General features: G+C 36.7%; 1 protein-coding gene across 2 annotated transcripts in view; it reads right to left on the minus strand.

Moving 5' to 3' along the window:
* LOC149927025 (follistatin-related protein 5-like) overlaps window positions 1-7,627 on the minus strand; it is a 233,649-nt gene extending 226,022 nt beyond the window's left edge. For both annotated transcript variants that reach the window (XM_090158325.1, XM_090158324.1), the window contains exon 1: window positions 7,524-7,627. The gene's annotated coding sequence lies outside the window, so the exon portion shown is untranslated. The remainder of the gene's footprint in view (window positions 1-7,523) is intronic.
* Window positions 7,628-8,542: the final 915 nt, after the last annotated feature.

Consider the following 8,542-nt stretch of genomic DNA (forward strand, 5'->3'; position numbering starts at 1 on the left):
GTATATTTTTAAATGTTTCCGTGGAACCCCCACAGCCATCTCGCGGACAGGTTGAAAACCACTGACTTCAATCAAAAAGTGATATATGAATACATTCAGAATGGCTATGGTGCATTTACACCGTGGTGCAATATTTATGTCGCTTTTCACCACGGTTGGCAAAAACCCGGCAAAAACTGGTTTTTGCCAGGACCATTGAATTGGGAATAATACTGCTAGAATTACAATTACGATTTCGGTTGTCATGGTTACGCGGGACCTGTTCTGAGAAGACTGTACGAAATTCATCTTTATAATTAGGCGGTCGCGCCATCTATATTTTGTAAAGTTATATGATTCGCGCAAAAATTCAATTGCAATATAGTTGCCACCACTAGAGACAGATGTCGCCACGATTGAACGATATAGTTGATAAAGTCTCCATATTGAATGAAATTGGTCCCGCGCCAGCCAGATTTAGTTGTACCTCTATTTATTCCCAACTCAATGGCCAGGACACGTGGGAAAAACTGGTAAAAATCGGAAAAAACTCTTTTCATGCTAAATTAATAATTGATATATCTATTAAGTGACTAATTTGGTCATTGAAAATAGAAGATGACAAAAAGGCCGGGAGAAGAGTGAATAGAATAGAAGAATATACTGCTTTTATTATTTATTTTTTATTGAATTTTGCCACTAGAGATGGAAAAAACCAAGGAAGTACGATTTTCCACACGGTTTTTAACAGGAAAACAATAGGTGGAAAAACCGCGGAAAATCTAGTTTTTTCCACCAGGTTTTTTCCACCTTGGCAAAATTGTGCCAACCCTGCTTTTCACCTCTATTTTTAAAACGCTCTTGTAATACATAATCCTAATTTTCAAATTCATTGACTGAACAACAACGAGAATTAGCAGCCGCTGCCGGAGCAAGAAAAATGGACGACGCCCACTCGGATAATAAACAAAACCAGATTCCGATTCGTTCTCACACTGCTAGTCTTGGAGAATTTATAATGTTCTTCACGAAACTGGTCTCTATCATTTCGCATCAATTCAAGTATTTATATGTTTACAAAACTGAGATAAGTGAACTTCTATTCGAGCCAAGGTTTAATGTCGAAAAGCGCGCGTACCACGGTGCCTATTAAAAGTATTGTCTGTAAATCCATTTAATATTAATCTTTAAAAATAAGTGTAATATATATAATTTCTCGCTTAAATCTATACTTTTCAGTGACCCAGAATTTCTTCTAAACTGAAATAGTTAATTTTACAAATAACTTGTGGTCTGAGCCAACTTTTTAAAATTTTGCTCTTTACGTCAGGAGGCAGAGCTTTATTTGATTATTCTTGGCACGAGCGATTTGCATCACCACTGCAAAATTCTAGCTCGCACTCGTAGACTTGTTAAAGCTAGACAAGTGTCGTAGACATTTTAAAGCTAAGCTCCTCCCCTTTATAAAATCAACGATTACCATATTACTAATATTTGGTATGAATAAAACGTTTCTATAAAAAAAATATAAAAAATGTGTATATCGATATACTTCGTTTTTAAATTAATGTGATTAGTTGGACCCTTGTAATTTGTAAAATGATATTTAATTTTATAATTTGGTCAAATTTATTGCCATACGGTATTAAGAAGCATATTTGGAAACCAGTCATATTTAAAAAGTGGAAAACACTCTAGCAAAAGCAGCTGAGGATGATTATAGGAAGAATAGTTCAAAATCCACACTTACAATCACTACTAAGTGAGTGGGAATTTCGGAACACCGTGAGTGGGAATGGCGGGACATGGTGAGCGGGGATTGTGGAACACAGTGAGCGGAAATGATGAGAAATGGTGAGCGGGAATTTCAGAACACGGTGAGTGGGAATGGCGGGACGTAGAGAGCGGGGATTTAGGAATACAGTGAGCGGGAAGGGCGGGACATGGTGAGCGGTAATTTAGGAACACGATGAGTGGAATGGTGGGACATGGTGAGTGGTAATTTAGGAACACGGTGAGTAGGAATTTCGGATTAACATACCCAGCGGGAATTTCGGAACACAGTGAATGGGAATGGTGAGGCGTAGTGACCCGGAATGGTGGAACATAATGAGTTTGAATTTAGGAACACTGAGTGGGAACGGCGGGACGTAGTGAGCGGGAATTGCATAACACGGTGAGCGGGAATGGTGGGACATAATGAGTGGGAATTAAGGAACAAGGTGAGGGGGAATTAAGGAACAAGGTGAGGGGGAATGGTGAGGCGTAGTGAGCCGGAATGGTGGAACATAATGAGTGGGAATTTAGGAACACTGAGCGGGAACGGCGGGACGTAGTGAGCGGGAATGGCGGAACATATAGAGCGGGAATTGCATAACACGGTGAGCGGGAATGGTGGAACATAATGAGTGGGAATGGTGAGGCGTAGTGAGCCGGAATGGTGGAACATAATGAGTGGGAATTAAGGAACACATTGAGTGGGAATGTAGGATTAACATATACAGTGGGAATTTCGAAACACAGTGAGTGGAGATGGCGGGGCGTAGTAAGCGGGGATTTCGGAATACCGTGAGTGGGAATGGTGGTACGTAGTGAGCGAGGATTTTGGAACTGAGTGAGAGGGAATGGCGGAACATATAGAACGGGGATTTCGGAACACAGTGAGCGGGAATCGCGGGGCATAGTGAGTTGGGATTTTGGAACCCAGTGAGCAGGAATGGTGGAACATATAGAGCGGGAATGGTGGTACGTAGGGAGCGGTAGAAGCAGCAATGGTGGCGCCCACGTTTTGTCGCGAAACAAAGTCTGTATCAACGTCTAAGCGACAAAACGGGTTAAACAATCCTACGTTACAACTACCCACGGGAGGGCCGTTGTATCCGAGGCAGATAGGATTATAGAAAAGAAGCCTTAAATTGCGTTTCTCTTCCCTGGAAATGGGGCTTCCCAACGAATTGGGCCACGAAAGCGAAATGCGAATATATTACGACTAACGACCAAGGCCTAACTTTCTCCGCGAAAAGTCTATTCTATTTTCGGTCTTCGCTCTCTCCAAAATAAACAGCGGAATATATTTGATTTACTACTTTTGCCCACTAGGGGGGGCTCCTACCAATGACGTTACGGTAGGGGGCGAGGTTTTTTGCCCCTCTGATTTGCCTATCTCCGCGCTTATAGCATTCCCTTCTCGCTCATCTCAAATCGGTCTACTTCAATGCATAGGCGAGCGTTGACGTTGTAAGATGACAACGGAAGTACGACGTTGATCTCGCCGACTGTACCTGCATCCCGGCCTTTCGCCACGCTGTCCGGGTCTCTTCGCGGGGGATGTAGAATCGGGGTATACACGGACACAATGCGGCGGCTGGGAAAGCCGCAACCAGCGAGCGATATTTCTAGTCGGGGTTTCCATGGCAACTGGGAACGCGCCATGTTGGCCGCCATAGGGAGTCTTTAGCCCTCCTGATCCGTTATCATTCGGAGCGGGCCCACTCGTCAGCGCCTTCTAGCGGGGGCCTCGGAAATCTCCTTCTCTTTGATTAAGAACTCGGAGGGTGGACAACGTCTTTGGACTGGATTTTGATAATTGAGTCGCCCTGTTTGGATTAAGCCTGGAATATTTCAGCGGGCCAGGGCTATCGGGCCCTTATGAAATTAAAGTCAATTACCTAAAAGCCGGACTTAGTCGAATGGGCGAGAAATTATTGGCTTAACGGGCCTGTGAAATATCTTACAACTGTTGTTCCTTAAGATTGGAAGTAATTCCGTGAAACGAACCAGTTCTCGACCTCAAGCACTTTCGTATTTGACAAGTCAATACGCTAAAACAATTGCGAATGTCCTGAGCAAATATTTTCTATATCTATTCCAAAGTATCCTTTAGAGTAAATATATAATTTTAATAGAGTATTCTACTTATATTTCTAAAAAAAACTGTAAATAAAGTTATTCTTAATGTTTTTATAAATAATACCACTATCTTGTTTATATAATTTAACAAAAAAAAATTGCATCGTTTAAAAAAATGGCCAGAACGATAAAGCTAGGAGCAACAAACACAGCACCCTACACAAGGAGAACGCAACCCGTCAAAAGTCATGGATTTTCTTGCGTACAATTTTCATTGGCTATACGCATTAGCGCCTGCTGCCGTCGGAAGGGGAAAATTCGGAAATTGTCTTCCCCCCGCCTGCAAAACGTTCAGCTTAAAGGCTCGTCCAATGAAATTTGTACACAACACTGCGTTAGCGTGTTTAAAGACTAGCTTCGTTCTCCTTGTGTTTGTTGCTCCTAGGTTAAAGGCACTAAATATTAATATTAATAATATTATAAATAATAATCCCTTTAAAAATATTTTTCAAGATAAAATTGAATTCCTTGACATTTTCGAAAATCTTAAAATTGCCTTTTCCCCAATTTCCAAAAATTATTTGACCTAAAAGTCCGTATCATCTATTGTTTAAGGGCTTGAAATAAACGGCATTGTCTGCTATCAATCACGAAAGGGAATACGATCCTAGATTTTCTTGTCTAGACGCAAAAGGATCCTTTGGAAGAGTAGGCTTTGGAATTTAAAATGCCTATGATACCCGATATTTTAAGCCTGGTATATTATACAGCCTTTGGAAAGTTCAAATTAACATTAAAAGATTAAAATAAACAAAATTTGTTTACAAAATGGGCTCCGAACTAATGGAACGTATCATTTGAAGTTCAAACGCGTGAATTTTAATTCGTTGGGAATTTTTGATTTACCATGTTTGCAGAAACAGTAATTAGTACTTACGTAGTTCAGTAAATATTAAATACTAAATTAACCGGCCTAGCAAGGATTACTGGTAGATTCCAAATATAAATTACGATTAATGAGCCAAAATGTTTCTTAAAGGGTTTGAAATTTTATCAAAACACATTAATTATTAGGCTATCTATCATTATGCTTCTACTAAGATCAAAGTGTAGTATATTTTTGAAATTTGATTGATTTATAAGAAGAGACAACCTTGGTTGTTTTTCCCGTGTTACATTAAAACGGATTTGTAAAAAAGTCTAGAATTTTCCGAAAAACCTTTGCTTTTTGTCTTAAGTGCGCCGCGGGAAACGACAAAAAAGATGATAGAAAACGCTTAAAAATTATCTCAGTAAAAGTGCTAAATTGTAACGGTGCCAAAATACATTTCGAAACGGTGCCAGATTATATATCAAAACCGTGCAAAATTATACTTAGAAAAAGTGCAACATTATATCTCAAAATAGTTAAAAATTGAATCTTGGAAAAGTGAAAAATTGTATCTTGGAAAAGTACAAAATTGTATCTCAGAAAAGTACAAAATTATACTTTGAAAAGGCCACATTGTATCTCGAAACAGTGCAAAATAATACTTAGAATAAGAGCCAAATTATGTCTCGAAAAAGTGCAAAATAATATCTCGAAAAATTGCAAAATTGTGTCACTACAAAGTGCAAATAAAATCTCGAAAAAGTTCGTATTTTGTTTCAGTATGCCATTAAGTGTTAAAATAAATTAACAATTTACCAATATTTTACAATATTTAATCATAAAAACCGCATAAAATCTTCAATCTTAATATTTCTAAATATATCTTTTAATACTCTCCGGAATAATATTAGAAAAAGAAAATTCATTAAAAAAATTTCAAAACATTTTCCGATAAGCTCATCTTAACTTTTTCCGTATTCATTCTAATACTTTAAGCTCTTTCACTTCCCGCGCTTTTAATTCCAGAATTACTTTAAACGTTTCAATAAAAGCTCTAAATCGACTCTTACCATATACGCTAATATTTTTTGACAGTTCTTCACAAGTTGGAATTAAAAATTCACCTTAAACGTTTTACGAATAAAAAGTTTTCCGCGAGAAAAAACATTCTCGTTTTCAAGATAGTTATTTGGAGAGATTTACTGAAGTTTTTAAAACCAAAATTTTGATGAATTACCCGTAATTTTTCTGATATTATTTTTGAGGAATTAATCGTAGTTTTCAAGATATTAAATTGGAGGAATTAACAGTAGTTTTCGAGATAATAATTTGAAGAAATTAAAAGTAGTTTTTAAGATATTAAATTTAAGTAATTAACCGTAGTTTTGAAGATATTAATTTGAAAAACTAACCGTAGTTTTGAAGATATTAATTTGAAAAACTAACCGTAGTTTTGATGATATTAATTTGAAGAATTAACCCTATTTTTCCAGTTATTAATTTGGAGGAATTAACCGTAGTTTTCAAGATATTAATTAGGAGGAATTACCGTAGTTTTCCAAATATTACTTTTAAGGAATTAACCGTAGTTTTAAAGATATTAATTTGAAGAATTAACCGTAATTTTCCAGATATTAACTTGAAGGAATTACCCGTAGTTTTCCAAATATTATTTTTGAGGAATGAACTGTAGTTTTTCAGATATTATTTTGAGGAAGTAGCCGTAGTTTTCAAGATGTTAATTTAAAGAATTAACCGTAATTTTCGAGATATTAAATTGGAGGAATTAAAAGTAGTTTTCAAGATATTTATTTTGCGGAATTAACTGTAGTTTTAAAAATAATAATTTGGACGAATTAAAAGCAGTTTTCAAGATAATATTTTGGACGAATTAAAAGTAGTTTTCAAGATAATAATTTGGACGAATTGAAAGTAGTTTTCAAGATATTATTTTGGACGAATTAAAAGTAGTTTTCAAGATAATAATTTGGACGAATTAAAAGTAGTTTTCAAGATAATAATTTGGACGAATCAAGATTAGTTTTCAAGATAATAATTTGGGCGAATCAAGAGTAGATTTCAAGATAATAATTTGGGCGAATTAAGAGTACTTTTCAAAATCATAATTTGGACGAATTAAAAGTAGTTTTCAAGATAATAATTTTGATGAATTAAAAGTAGTTTTCAAGATAATAATTTGAACGAATTAAAAGTAGCAAGATAACAATTTGGATGAATTAAAAGTAGCAAGATAATAATTTGGACGAGTTAAAAGTAGCAAGATAATAATTTGGACGAATTAAAAGTAGCAAGATAGTAATTTGAACGAATTTAAAGTAGCAAGATAATAATTTGGACCAATTAAAAGTAGTTTTCAAGATAATAATTTTCGAGTCTTCTCGTTTTTCTAATTTCCCGCTATTTCTTCTGCAGGGTTGCCAGAGAAAAAGAGAAAGCTCAATGCAAATGGTTTAAAACACGCCGCTTATCAACTCTAAAGCGACGTAAAACTGTGCCGGCTTTATATTAAATGCTACGCTAAATGTACTTGGTAAAAGGGAACTTAAATCGAGAATTGAGCTATTGATAAAAGAGTAGCGTATGAATCTGGGGAGGGGATAAAATATGAGAGTGCAGAGTTCCCCGGGCAACGGAGTGAGAGGCAGCGGCCAGATCCCAACAATGATCGAAGCTAGAGAGAACAAAACGCAGTCCCGCTTCTAATGGCCGTTTCGCAGCAACCTCCTTCGATGCCCTCCGCGTTTTAAACCTCTAGCTACAAAAACCCAGATCTCATCGCGAAAGTAGTAAGTGGGCTTCTTACCTGCTTCGGATGCGGGTCCACTCTGCGGTCACTTTCAACTATTTCAAGGTATCCGTTAATTCGTCGACGTAGCAATCAAAACTCCGAAGAGAGACTGACTCTCTCTCTGACTCTTCAAACCAATGGACGGCCCTCTCAGACCGACGTTTCCCCTTCTCTCCGGTAGGGTGGCCTTCGAACGCGATACTTACACTCGTGGCGACATCTGCGGGTCATTTCGCGAATGAAATCGTTAAAATAATTAATAAATTCTTATATCGATGTAAGCTTATTTTTAAAGTTATTAATGGCACTTTATAGTTATGCTAATTTCCCATTTGAAGTTGGTTACAGTTAAAATACAAATTTAAGTATGTAAATTTAAATTGATTGAAATAAATTTATTTCCAATTTAAATTAAAAGATTTGATTAGAATACGTTTCCATTTCTTACAATCTAGATAAAAATCGTGTATTATTTGTCCTAAACTTGGGTCAATGGTCTACTGCCAACGAATTACTTATTTCAATTTGGCTACTGGTCAGTTAAAAACGCGTAGCTTTAGCAATGCTTTGAAAAAGATGGCAGCGCCTACCAGGAAAATCAATTTATGGATTGGATGATAAACTTGGAGGATTCATGGGGAAATCCAGTAGTCATGGCAACGGAAATAATTTAGAAATTGCCACGGCTGATGGGGTAAAAATTAAAAAGTTCTTTCGTTGAAAACTGTGTTTGTTAATTTAATTAAGGTAGTAGCATAAGTCTATAATATTGTTCCATAAATTTGTCCCTTTGGGGAATATTTTACTGAGAGCTAGTAACGGAATGACGTCATTACAAGAAGAAAATATCTCCCTAGCGAGGCGCTGTCGAAGGCTACATGTGACTAGTTAGCAAGTGGACACAAAACTACGAAGAAGCCCGTGACGCAGTCTGTCTTGTGAATAGTTATCAGTAAAACTTTTGCATGTGACGAATAACTTTTGCATGTGAAGAATAGGAAGTGTCAAACTTATGTGTCAATATTATACACTTA

The sequence above is a fragment of the Leiobunum rupestre genome, chromosome 9, assembly GCF_980474605.1.
Source record: "Leiobunum rupestre chromosome 9, qqLeiRupe1.1.hap1, whole genome shotgun sequence".
NCBI classification, from domain to species: domain Eukaryota; kingdom Metazoa; phylum Arthropoda; class Arachnida; order Opiliones; family Sclerosomatidae; genus Leiobunum; species Leiobunum rupestre.